The 13,319-nt window shown below is 38.6% G+C and overlaps 10 non-coding genes across 10 annotated transcripts; 7 read left to right on the plus strand and 3 right to left on the minus strand.

The window, feature by feature from the left end:
- The first annotated feature begins 503 nt into the window (after positions 1 to 503).
- Positions 504 to 576, plus strand: trnaf-gaa (transfer RNA phenylalanine (anticodon GAA)). The gene has a single exon. It is a non-coding gene; the product is annotated as a tRNA-Phe (tRNA).
- Positions 577 to 711: 135 nt separating this feature from the next.
- trnan-guu (transfer RNA asparagine (anticodon GUU)) lies at positions 712 to 785 on the minus strand. The gene has a single exon. It is a non-coding gene; the product is annotated as a tRNA-Asn (tRNA).
- Positions 786 to 1,199: 414 nt separating this feature from the next.
- On the plus strand, positions 1,200 to 1,272 carry trnak-cuu (transfer RNA lysine (anticodon CUU)). Its single transcript has one exon. It is a non-coding gene; the product is annotated as a tRNA-Lys (tRNA).
- Positions 1,273 to 4,845: 3,573 nt separating this feature from the next.
- On the plus strand, positions 4,846 to 4,917 carry trnaw-cca (transfer RNA tryptophan (anticodon CCA)). The gene has a single exon. It is a non-coding gene; the product is annotated as a tRNA-Trp (tRNA).
- Positions 4,918 to 5,828: 911 nt separating this feature from the next.
- On the plus strand, positions 5,829 to 5,901 carry trnaf-gaa (transfer RNA phenylalanine (anticodon GAA)). The gene has a single exon. It is a non-coding gene; the product is annotated as a tRNA-Phe (tRNA).
- A 135-nt stretch (positions 5,902 to 6,036) lies between these two features.
- trnan-guu (transfer RNA asparagine (anticodon GUU)) lies at positions 6,037 to 6,110 on the minus strand. The gene has a single exon. It is a non-coding gene; the product is annotated as a tRNA-Asn (tRNA).
- A 3,796-nt stretch (positions 6,111 to 9,906) lies between these two features.
- trnaw-cca (transfer RNA tryptophan (anticodon CCA)) lies at positions 9,907 to 9,978 on the plus strand. The gene has a single exon. It is a non-coding gene; the product is annotated as a tRNA-Trp (tRNA).
- Positions 9,979 to 10,866: 888 nt separating this feature from the next.
- Positions 10,867 to 10,939, plus strand: trnaf-gaa (transfer RNA phenylalanine (anticodon GAA)). The gene has a single exon. It is a non-coding gene; the product is annotated as a tRNA-Phe (tRNA).
- A 135-nt stretch (positions 10,940 to 11,074) lies between these two features.
- Positions 11,075 to 11,148, minus strand: trnan-guu (transfer RNA asparagine (anticodon GUU)). Its single transcript has one exon. It is a non-coding gene; the product is annotated as a tRNA-Asn (tRNA).
- An 830-nt stretch (positions 11,149 to 11,978) lies between these two features.
- Positions 11,979 to 12,089, plus strand: trnal-caa (transfer RNA leucine (anticodon CAA)). The gene is made up of 2 exons: positions 11,979 to 12,016; positions 12,044 to 12,089. It is a non-coding gene; the product is annotated as a tRNA-Leu (tRNA).
- Positions 12,090 to 13,319: the final 1,230 nt, after the last annotated feature.

The raw sequence follows: 13,319 nt of genomic DNA on the forward strand, positions 1-13,319 counted from the left end.
AGTAGTCAGGGTGATGATACAAGACCAGAGCCAATAAACCTGTTATTTGCTTGTCCTTTCACTACCATATTCTATGGTGCTTGTTCAGAATACGCGTGAATCCTGAAAACATCTCGTTAATATTTAAACAAAGCCAGCAGTCACTTTATTGATCACCCTGTGGATTAACCGCTATTGGAATACAGATGATTGTGTTAAAGATGTTAATAGACTTTCTATGTACACGTTTTAGAGCTAAGCGTTTCTTGAGGCAGTTCAAGCGCGGCACTTTCAGGCAACCAGTTCCAGTGGTTGCCTTTTGGACTTACTCTGGAAGGAATACAAAAAAAAAAAAAAAAAAAAAAAGCATTTGTTGAGAACCGCATTTGGGAGAAAACTTAACAGTTTCGAAATTGTAAAGGCTTCGGATTCTATTATGGTGTTGCCGAGCTGTTGAACGTTTTTCATTACAGGTTTACTGGATTGCCAAAAAGAATGCTATCTCGAAACATCAGTCTTGTCACGCCGAAATAGCTCAGTTGGGAGAGCGTTAGACTGAAGATCTAAAGGTCCCTGGTTCGATCCCGGGTTTCGGCAAACAACAACACGATATTGGTTTTGTATTATTTTGAACTAAAAAAACAGAGCACATTCATTCTTCAGCGTAATTGGATGAAATAACAGCGTATCAGAGTGCCATTTTCTAATGTGATTAAGAAATGCAAAAAACATCGTCCCTGGGTGGGCTTGAACCACCAACCTTTCGGTTAACAGCCGAACGCGCTAACCGATTGCGCCACAGAGACCAACCTGTTAAGCAGCCAAAGCATGCGGGAGTGATGAGCAAGGCGAGATGCTGCAGAACGTGATCGAGGGAGCAGAACTCATCAGAACCTGAGATCACATCTAAGAAGAAAGCAACACGGGGCAGGAATGTCTATGTAATCGATTATGGAAGCACAGCATATGTCGTTTTGTTAGATAACACCCTGGGAGACAACAGAGCAGTGTGTGTAAATAGCTACAATGGAAACCATATACTTACGACTTAATTTTGATACAGAACTGTGGTCATGTGTAATCTGTTTTCATTATGATAAGAAAACTACAGTTCAGTGGATTATATTTGGAATCTTTGGTTCTGTCATTCAATTATTTCTCAAATAAGATGACAAATTAATAGCTCAGTTGGTTACAGTGAAAGACACCTCGAAAAGTCAGCCCGGCTAGCTCAGTCGGTAGAGCATGAGACTCTTAATCTCAGGGTCGTGGGTTCGAGCCCCACGTTGGGCGTCCTTTTTAAATACAAATTGAAGATGTTTCTTCGAGACAACGGAGCAAAGTCTGATTCTGTTCACATTGTATACAGTATTGCAACAAAATTACTTATTGGTCATTGTCAAATAGCAATTGCTATTGTAAAAAGCATGCATCGTTTATAGCTATAACGAAATTGAAATAAATAATCTTACTTTTTTGGGTTGACTTCAATCCGTTTCTTTTTTTTTAGAATTGTCTTAGCATCATTCATGGAGCATCAGTTGGTATGTGCGTAATAAACCCAATCGGGCCTTGATACGATCCCCTAGTGTGTGCTGAAATAAATAATGCGTTTTTCTACATTAACAAACGCAGCTTGTCAGAATGGCCGAGTGGTCTAAGGCGCCAGACTCAAGGACTCTGTCTTTCTAAAGAATTGTGTGTTCTGGTCTCTGAATGGAGGCGTCTGTTCAAATCCCACTTCTGACAGTTGACTTTTACTTATTTTTAAAAATAATAAATTTCAGCACTCAATACCATTTTAATTTCCATTTTAAATCGGACTAAAATAGTGTTCCTAACACAGATTGCATTTTTGTTGTAAACAGACTACTTGTTAACGTCACTGAAAAATATTTTGTGTCCAAACATGTTATTTAACTTGATTGTTTTAAAATTCCAAATAACATATTACTTTGAAAAACATCTCCGTCGACCACTGGATCGTGGTCTCAGGCTGGGACGTGGACCATTGAGAACAGTATAAACCATCTATTACTAGACGCAGCTTACATGAGAAATGCTCTCGTTTAACATGCTAGGATGATCGACTTCGGCATTCTCCAACTGCTGTTTACATTTTCTAACACGTTATGAGGAAGAACAATATTTTGGTGTCCAAACATGTGTTATTTAATTTGATTGTTTTAATATTCCAAATAACATATTACTTTGAAAAACATATATTTTTTTTATACAGTCCTATTTGAGTATTTAAAATATGATTATATTCAAATGCCAGAAACGGTGTGTTAATTTAACGTTCGCATTTTTAAATCCTAACGGTCTCTCCTCAGCTGAGCGGAATGTTCACGAGCCGGTTGCCTAGCAGCGTCTCCCCCTCCTTCTCTGCCCCGCCGTCTCGCCCTCTCTCGTTGCTCCAGCTAGGAGTTCAAATTTAGCTTCGTTATATTAGCGCAATTCTTTACTTACTTTTACAAATTAGCTTATTAGGGGCTTCGTGTTTTTAAGATGGTTCAGGTGCAGTCCGGACAGACTGACTGGAGCATCATTACAGTATACCGCACTGCGCTCAGCTCAGTGTGGCCGCTGATACACAAAATATTGAACGACTGTTTAAATAAATCACATGTATTGCTTTTTAATGCTAAATATGTATCTGGTATTCTAAGTATTATCAACAATTAATAATTCAGCTCTATTCATATTCAGAATGTAATACAGTATTAAAACTATCAAACTGACTGGAAACATGGAACACATTAATTGCGATCGATTCGATACCAATAGGATTACATAAGAGCTGTTGTGTATAGACAATGTCAGAAACGCCGAAATGAACACGGACGGTCTTTATTAAGGGCTGAATCGTTTAGATGTTCGAGAGATCTAGGTGTACTGGACAAATCTACTGGATTTTTTCCAAATCGTAAGTGTACCGCCTGTGATAATACATTTAAAACTAAGAAAATGTACAAGCCATACAACGAAAAAAAAGAGTACAGTATCTTACAAGTGATTGTGCTTCAGCTCATGTCATTAATGTGATTTCTTGTCCTAGCCATTTGCAATATGATGGTAAAACTACTAGACAGTTACAATTGCGCATTAATGAGCGAACATAAAAGTTCAATTAGGAGAAAATATATTCATCCACCACTAGCTAGACATTTTGTAGATGCCAAACATTCCGTTTCAGATCTTAAATTCTGTGGCATTATTATTATTATTATTATTATTATTTATTTCTCAGCAGACGCCCTTATCCAGGGCGACTTACAATCGTAAGCAAAAACATTTCAAGCGTTACAATACAAGTAATACAATAAGAGCAAGAAATACAATAAAACAAGTAAAGTACAAGTTTGACAAACCACAATTCAATAATACAGCAGGTATTAGTGATAGTTACATCAGGATATGATTAAATAGTGATAGTTACATCAGGATGTGATTAAATACAAAGTACTACAGGTTAAAAACTTGGCAGATTACAGTATTCTGAAGTACAGGATTAAATGCAGTAAAATAGGGGCTGATAAGAGCAAAATAAAGCACATTTACATGAAGGGTGATAGTGTCCCAGGATACAAACAGAGGAGTTCTACAGGTGCTCTTTGAAGAGGTGAGTCTTAAGGAGGCGCCGGAATGTGGTCAGGGACTGGGCAGTCTCGGCATACAAACATTTTCAAGATCGCAGTGGTGGTAATGTCACGGGTGACGAATGTGTTGATTATTATTGTATTCAGTGTTATCACTTATGATTTTTGAATTTTAATTGGATTGGTTTTCCTTTTTTGCACAGTTTGTTTATTTGAATGATTGTTTCATTTTTGAGCATTAGATGCATTTTAATGTGTATTTGTTCACTTAACCATACGTCATCCACGCTCTGGTCCAGACCTCCTCTTAGGGCTCCTGTCCAGTCGCCTGTTTGGGCAGCCCTCTCCATAGGGTGTTGCGCTTCAGCTGAAGTCCTCAGGAGAGATCCTGATATCCTGACAAACCACGAACGCAAAGGTTCTTGTCAGTACCTCTTTTCAAATGTCTTCAATCGCCAAATTCTGCAGTCCTCCCAGAGTGAGTCTACGGAAAAAAATAACAAAACGAAACTGACACTGTCCGTGCACAAAAAACCCCAATCACTCGCTGTCTAATCTCGTCTTCTTTATTTTCGTTTACTTCCCTCAGCATCTCTCTCTTTCCTATTCCGGTATCTCCTAGTTCCATGCTCCCAGTCTCTTAGTTCCTCACCCTTTTTATACCTCAAAGCCCTTCTAATTCCAGGTGTGTACAGGTACCTGCAATTGTTTGGGGCGGGACCTGAGGTCCGTGTGCACAGTGCTTCTGATAAACAAAACAAAAAATACTTTAATTACGAACTCCGTTTCACCCGTGCACCAAACAAAACAGACAAATAATAATCAACACAGCAAAAACACAGTGCAAAGCAAACAGAAAATTATGAAAATTATGAAAAGAAAAAAAAACGATCTAAATAAAATGTTCACACACGATCTAAATAAAATATTCACACAATACTAATTAATACGTGCAGAAAATAAATAAATAAACACAGGCATATGATTCCCAGCCAATACAACTCTGTTTATGCCCACGTTTCAAATAATGAAATTTCTAAAAGCAAATCGTATTGTTTTATGTTTTCTTTACTTTAAAAGCTGAGAATCAAACACACTTCCGACAACTTCATAGCCCTGCTGGCTACGAACAAGTATTGAGTCGGCTGTTTCCCATGACCCTGGTGATACCGCGTGTTTTCCTAGTATCAGAGTCGGCATTACCATGTGTTTGGCATGCTTGCTGTACACTCTAGCATTGCATAACAAGCTGCCATTACAGCTGGACTTCGTGGCGCAACGGCAGCGCGTCTGACTCCAGATCAGAAGGTTGCGTGTTCAAATCACGTCGAGGTCAAAGCCGCCTTTGTTTATATTCCGCACTATTTCATTTTTTAACGTGTTTGAATTTGACTGTTTCCGGACATTTATTTATACAATTTAGCCTATACAACATATTGATTGTATAGCGATCAAACAGATATTTATTGTATTGCGATTCATTTGTATGTTTCATTTGATACAGCACAATAAACTAAAGTGAATCCGAAATTACTGTTGACCAGTCTTCATTGACACAGTTGGGTAATAAAGTCATATTAACACTTCCTTGCATGAGATAGTGAAAATGTGTGTAACCTTTCAGTAAGTATTTTAAATTCATTTGGGAAGGTTTAAGATTGTGAAGAAGTTTAAATATGCTGCGTATTTGCGCATTGGGAACTTTGCATAATGACGTTTTTATTAATGCCACTTTCTTACGGACAGTAGTCAGGGTGATGATACAAGACCAGAGCCAATAAACCTGCTATTTGCTTGTCCTTTCACTACCATATTCTATTGTGCTTGTTCAGAATACGCGTGAATCCTGAAAACATCTCGTTAATATTTAAACAAAGCCAGCAGTCACTTTATTGATCACCCTGTGGATTAACCGCTATTGGAATACAGATGATTGTGTTAAAGATGTTAATAGACTTTCTATGTACACGTTTTAGAGCTAAGCGTTTCTTGAGGCAGTTCAAGCGCGGCACTTTCAGGCAACCAGTTCCAGTGTTTGCCTTTTGGACTTACTCTGGAAGGAATACAAAAAAAAAAAAAAAAAAAAAAAGCATTTGTTGAGAACCGCATTTGGGAGAAAACTTAACAGTTTCGAAATTGTAAAGGCTTCGGATTCTATTATGGTGTTGCCGAGATGTTGAACGGTTTTCATTACAGGTTTACTGGATTGCCAAAAAGAATGCTATCTCGAAAGATCAGTCTTGTCACGCCGAAATAGCTCAGTTGGGAGAGCGTTAGACTGAAGATCTAAAGGTCCCTGGTTCGATCCCGGGTTTCGGCAAACAACAACACGATATTGGTTTTGTATTATTTTGAACTATAAAAACAGAGCACATTCATTCTTCAGCGTAATTGGATGAAATAACAGCGTATCAGAGTGCCATTTTCTAATGTGATTAAGAAATGCAAAAAACATCGTCCCTGGGTGGGCTTGAACCACCAACCTTTCGGTTAACAGCCGAACGCGCTAACCGATTGCGCCACAGAGACCAACCTGTTAAGCAGCCAAAGCATACGGGAGTGATGAGCAAGGCGAGATGCTGCAGAACGTGATCGAGGGAGCAGAACTCATCAGAACCTGAGATCACATCTAAGAAGAAAGCAACACGGGGCAGGAAAGTCTATGTAATCGATTATGGAAGCACAGCATATGTCGTTTTGTTAGATAACACCCTGGGAGACAACAGAGCAGTGTGTGTAAATAGCTACAATGGAAACCATATACTTACGACTTAATTTTGATACAGAACTGTGGTCATGTGTAATCTGTTTTCATTATGATAAGAAAACTACAGTTCAGTGGATTATATTTGGAATCTTTGGTTCTGTCATTCAATTATTTCTCAAATAAGATGACAAATTAATAGCTCAGTTGGTTACAGTGAAAGACACCTCGAAAAGTCAGCCCGGCTAGCTCAGTCGGTAGAGCATGAGACTCTTAATCTCAGGGTCTCTGAATGGAGGCGTGGGTTCAAATCCCACTTCTGACAGTTGACTATTACTTATTTTTTAAAATAATAAATTTCAGCACTCAATACCATTTTAATTTCCATTTTAAATCGGACTAAAATAGTGTTCCTAACACAGATTGCATTTTTGTTGTGTGAGACTCTTAATCTCAGGGTCGCGGGTTCGAGCCCCACGTTGGGCGTCCTTTTTAAATACAAATTGAAGATGTTTCTTCGAGACAACGGAGCAAAGTCTGATTCTGTTCACATTGTATACAGCATTGCAACAAAATTACTTATTGGTCATTGTCAAATAGCAATTGCTATTGTAAAAAGCATGCATCGTTTATAGCTATAACGAAATTGAAATAAATAATCTTACTTTTTTGGGTTGACTTCAATCCGTTTCTTTTTTTTAGAATTGTCTTAGCATCATTCATGGAGCATCAGTTGGTATGTGCGTAATAAACCCAATCGGGCCTTGATACGATCCCCTAGTGTGTGCTGAAATAAATAATGCGTTTTTCTACATTAACAAACGCAGCTTGTCAGAATGGCCGAGTGGTCTAAGGCGCCAGACTCAAGGACTCTGTCTTTCTAAAGAATTGTGTGTTCTGGTCTCTGAATGGAGGCGTCTGTTCAAATCCCACTTCTGACAGTTGACTTTTACTTATTTTTAAAAATAATAAATTTCAGCACTCAATACCATTTTAATTTCCATTTTAAATCGGACTAAAATAGTGTTCCTAACACAGATTGCATTTTTGTTGTAAACAGACTACTTGTTAACGTCACTGAAAAATATTTTGTGTCCAAACATGTTATTTAACTTGATTGTTTTAAAATTCCAAATAACATATTACTTTGAAAAACATCTCCGTCGACCACTGGATCGTGGTCTCAGGCTGGGACGTGGACCATTGAGAACAGTATAAACCATCTATTACTAGACGCAGTTTACAGGAGAAATGCCCTCGTTTAACATGCTAGGATGATCGACTTCGGCATTCTCCAACTGCTGTTTACATTTTCTAACACGTTATGAGGAAGAACAATATTTTGGTGTCCAAACATGTGTTATTTAATTTGATTGTTTTAATATTCCAAATAACATATTACTTTGAAAAACATATATTTTTTAATACAGTCCTATTTGAGTATTTAAAATATGGTTATATTCAAATGCCAGCAACGGTATGTTAATTTAACGGAGCGCCTAACGCCGCTCGGAACGTTCGCATTTTTAAATCCTAACGGTCTCTCCTCAGCTGAGTGGAATGTTCACGAGCCGGTTGCCTAGCAGCGTCTTCCCCTCCTTCTCTGCCCCGCGGTCTCGCCCTCTCTCGTTGCTCCAGCTAGGAGTTCAAATTTAGCTTCGTTATATTAGCGCAATTCTTTACTAACTTTTACAAATTAGCTTATTAGGGGCTTCGTGTTTTTAAGATGGTTCAGGTGCAGTCCGGACAGACTGACTGGAGCATCATTACAGTATACCGCACTGCGCTCAGCTCAGTGTGGCCGCTGATACACAAAATAATGAACGACTGTTTAAATAAATCACATGTATTGCTTTTTAATGCTAAATATGTATCTGGTATTCTAAGTATTATCAACAATTAATAATTCAGCTCTATTCATATTCAGAATGTAATACAGTATTAAAACTATCAAACTGACTGGAAACATGGAACACATTAATTGCGATCGATTCGATACCAATAGGATTACATAAGAGCTGTTGTGTATAGACAATGTCATAAACGCCGAAATGAACACGGACGGTCTTTATTAAGGGCTGAATCGTTTAGATGTTCGAGAGATCTAGGTGTACTGGACAAATCTACTGGATTTTTTCCAAATCGTAAGTGTACCGCCTGTGATAATACATTTAAAACTAAGAAAATGTACAAGCCATACAACGAAAAAAAAGAGTACAGTATCTTACAAGTGATTGTGCTTCAGCTCATGTCATTAATGTGATTTCTTGTCCTAGCCATTTGCAATATGATGGTAAAACTACTAGACAGTAACAATTGCGCATTAATGAGCGAGCATAAAAGTTCAATTAGGAGAAAATATATTCATCCACCACTAGCTAGACATTTTGTAGATGCCAAACATTCCGTTTCAGATCTTAAATTCTGTGGCATACAAACATTTTCAAGATCGCAGTGGTGGTAATGTCACGGGTGACGAATGTGTTGATTATTATTGTATTCAGTGTTATCACTTATGATTTTTGAATTTTAATTGGATTGGTTTTCCTTTTTTGCACAGTTTGTTTATTTGAATGATTGTTTCATTTTTGAGCATTAGATGCATTTTAATGTGTATTTGTTCACTTAACCATACGTCATCCACGCTCTGGTCCAGACCTCCTCTTAGGGCTCCTGTCCAGTCGCCTGTTTGGGCAGCCCTCTCCATAGGGTGTTGCGCTTCAGCTGAAGTCCTCAGGAGAGATCCTGATATCCTGACAAACCACGAACGCAAAGGTTCTTGTCAGTACCTCTTTTCAAATGTCTTCAATCGCCAAATTCTGCAGTCCTCCCAGAGTGAGTCTACGGAAAAAAATAACAAAACGAAACTGACACTGTCCGTGCACAAAAAACCCCAATCACTCGCTGTCTAATCTCGTCTTCTTTATTTTCGTTTACTTCCCTCAGCATCTCTCTCTTTCCTATTCCGGTATCTCCTAGTTCCATGCTCCCAGTCTCTTAGTTCCTCACCCTTTTTATACCTCAAAGCCCTTCTAATTCCAGGTGTGTACAGGTACCTGCAATTGTTTGGGGCGGGACCTGAGGTCCGTGTGCACAGTGCTTCTGATAAACAAAACAAAAAATACTTTAATTACGAACTCCGTTTCACCCGTGCACCAAACAAAACAGACAAATAATAATCAACACAGCAAAAACACAGTGCAAAGCAAACAGAAAATTATGAAAATTATGAAAAGAAAAAAAAACGATCTAAATAAAATGTTCACACACGATCTAAATAAAATATTCACACAATACTAATTAATACGTGCAGAAAATAAATAAATAAACACAGGCATATGATTCCCAGCCAATACAACTCTGTTTATGCCCACGTTTCAAATAATGAAATTTATAAAAGCAAATCGTATTGTTTTATGTTTTCTTTACTTTTAAAGCTGAGAATCAAACACACTTCCGACAACTTCATAGCCCTGCTGGCTACGAACAAGTATTGAGTCGGCTGTTTCCCATGACCCTGGTGATACCGCGTGTTTTCCTAGTATCAGCGTCGGCATTACCATGTGTTTGGCATGCTTGCTGTACACTCTAGCATTGCATAACAAGCTGCCATTACACCTGGACTTCGTGGCGCAACGGTAGCGCGTCTGACTCCAGATCAGAAGGTTGCGTGTTCAAATCACGTCGAGGTCAAAGCCGCCTTTGTTTTTATTCCGCACTATTTCATTTTTTAACGTGTTTGAATTTGACTGTTTCCGGACATTTATTTATACAATTTAGCCTATACAACATATTGATTGTATAGCGATCAAACAGATATTTATTGTATTGCGATTCATTTGTATGTTTCATTTGATACAGCACAATAAACTAAAGTGAATCCGAAATTACTGTTGACCAGTCTTCATTAACACAGTTGGGTAATAAAGTCATATTAACACTTCCTTGCATGAGATAGTGAAAATGTGTGTAACCTTTCAGTAAGTATTTTAAATTCATTTGGGAAGGTTTAAGATTGTGAAGAAGTTTAAATATGCTGCGTATTTGCGCATTGGGAACTTTGCATAATGACGTTTTTATTAATGCCACTTTCTTAACGACAGTAGTCAGGGTGATGATACAAGACCAGAGCCAATAAACCTGTTATTTGCTTGTCCTTTCACTACCATATTCTATGGTGCTTGTTCAGAATACGCGTGAATCCTGAAAACATCTCGTTAATATTTAAACAAAGCCAGCAGTCACTTTATTGATCACCCTGTGGATTAACCGCTATTGGAATACAGATGATTGTGTTAAAGATGTTAATAGACTTTCTATGTACACGTTTTAGAGCTAAGCGTTTCTCGCGGCACTTTCAGGCAACCAGTTCCAGTGTTTGCCTTTTGGACTTACTCTGGAAGGAATACAAAAAAAAAAAAAAACATTTGTTGAGAACCGCATTTGGGAGAAAACTTAACAGTTTCGAAATTGTAAAGGCTTCGGATTCTATTATGGTGTTGCCGAGCTGTTGAACGTTTTTCATTACAGGTTTACTGGATTGCCAAAAAGAATGCTATCTCGAAAGATCAGTCTTGTCTCGCCGAAATAGCTCAGTTGGGAGAGCGTTAGACTGAAGATCTAAAGGTCCCTGGTTCGATCCCGGGTTTCGGCAAACAACAACACGATATTGGTTTTGTATTATTTTGAACTATAAAAACAGAGCACATTCATTCTTCAGCGTAATTGGATGAAATAACAGCGTATCAGAGTGCCATTTTCTAATGTGATTAAGAAATGCAAAAAACATCGTCCCTGGGTGGGCTTGAACCACCAACCTTTCGGTTAACAGCCGAACGCGCTAACCGATTGCGCCACAGAGACCAACCTGTTAAGCAGCCAAAGCATACGGGAGTGATGAGCAAGGCGAGATGCTGCAGAACGTGATCGAGGGAGCAGAACTCATCAGAACCTGAGATCACATCTAAGAAGAAAGCAACACGGCGCAGGAAAGTCTATGTAATCGATTATGGAAGCACAGCATATGTCGTTTTGTTAGATAACACCCTGGGAGACAACAGAGCAGTGTGTGTAAATAGCTACAATGGAAACCATATACTTACGACTTAATTTTGATACAGAACTGTGGTCATGTGTAATCTGTTTTCATTATGATAAGAAAACTACAGTTCAGTGGATTATATTTGGAATCTTTGGTTCTGTCATTCACTTTTTTCTCAAATAAGATGACAAATTAATAGCTCAGTTGGTTACAGTGAAAGACACCTCGAAAAGTCAGCCCGGCTAGCTCAGTCGGTAGAGCATGAGACTCTTAATCTCAGGGTCGTGGGTTCGAGCCCCACTTGGGCGTCCTTTTTAAATACAAATTGAAGATGTTTCTTCGAGACAACGGAGCAAAGTCTGATTCTGTTCACATTGTATACAGCATTGCAACAAAATTACTTATTGGTCATTGTCAAATAGCAATTGCTATTGTAAAAAGCATGCATCGTTTATAGCTATAACGAAATTGAAATAAATAATCTTACTTTTTTGGGTTGACTTCAATCCGTTTCTTTTTTTTAGAATTGTCTTAGCATCATTCATGGAGCATCAGTTGGTATGTGCGTAATAAACCCAATCGGGCCTTGATACGATCCCCTAGTGTGTGCTGAAATAAATAATGCGTTTTTCTACATTAACAAACGCAGCTTGTCAGAATGGCCGAGTGGTCTAAGGCGCCAGACTCAAGGACTCTGTCTTTCTAAAGAATTGTGTGTTCTGGTCTCTGAATGGAGGCGTGGGTTCAAATCCCACTTCTGACAGTTGACTTTTACTTATTTTTAAAAATAATAAATTTCAGCACTCAATACCATTTTAATTTCCATTTTAAATCGGACTAAAATAGTGTTCCTAACACAGATTGCATTTTTGTTGTAAACAGACTACTTGTTAACGTCACTGAAAAATATTTTGTGTCCAAACATGTTATTTAACTTGATTGTTTTAAAATTCCAAATAACATATTACTTTGAAAAACATCTCCGTCGACCACTGGATCGTGGTCTCAGGCTGGGACGTGGACCATTGAGAACAGTATAAACCATCTATTACTAGACGCAGCTTACAGGAGAAATGCCCTCGTTTAACATGCTAGGATGATCGACTTCGGCATTCTCCAACTGCTGTTTACATTTTCTAACACGTTATGGGGAAGAACAATATTTTGGTGTCCAAACATGTGTTATTTAATTTGATTGTTTTAATATTCCAAATAACATATTACTTTGAAAAACATATATTTTTTAATACAGTCCTATTTGAGTATTTAAAATATGGTTATATTCAAATGCCAGCAACGGTATGTTAATTTAACGGAGCGCCTAACGCCGCTCGGAACGTTCGCATTTTTAAATCCTAACGGTCTCTCCTCAGCTGAGTGGAATGTTCACGAGCCGGTTGCCTAGCAGCGTCTCCCCCTCCTTCTCTGCCCCGCCGTCTCGCCCTCTCTCGTTGCTCCAGCTAGGAGTTCAAATTTAGCTTCGTTATATTAGCGCAATTCTTTACTAACTTTTACAAATTAGCTTATTAGGGGCTTTGTGTTTTTAAGATGGTTCAGGTGCAGTCCGGACAGACTGACTGGAGCATCATTACAGTATACCGCACTGCGCTCAGCTCAGTGTGGCCGCTGATACACAAAATAATGAACGACTGTTTAAATAAATCACATGTATTGCTTTTTAATGCTAAATATGTATCTGGTATTCTAAGTATTATCAGCAATTAATAATTCCCTTTCACGTCGAAGACGACCACCAACATTAAGTATGGGATATTCCCTGCCCTTGAGGTAGGTAATACTGAGCTCTCTATATCAGAGCAGCCGAAGGCCCCTTCCTGTGATGACACACTCGGTCCCACCTACCGAGGGTATAAAACCGTCACTCACCGGAAGATCTCCCTCTTTTTCCGCCAAACCCGTGAGGGCGACCAGAGCGACCTCATGGTTGGTGGTCGTCTTCTCTTTTAGGGAACCAGGGTTACGGTAGGTAACC

This window comes from Acipenser ruthenus, chromosome 32, assembly GCF_902713425.1.
Source record: "Acipenser ruthenus chromosome 32, fAciRut3.2 maternal haplotype, whole genome shotgun sequence".
Lineage (NCBI taxonomy): Eukaryota > Metazoa > Chordata > Actinopteri > Acipenseriformes > Acipenseridae > Acipenser > Acipenser ruthenus.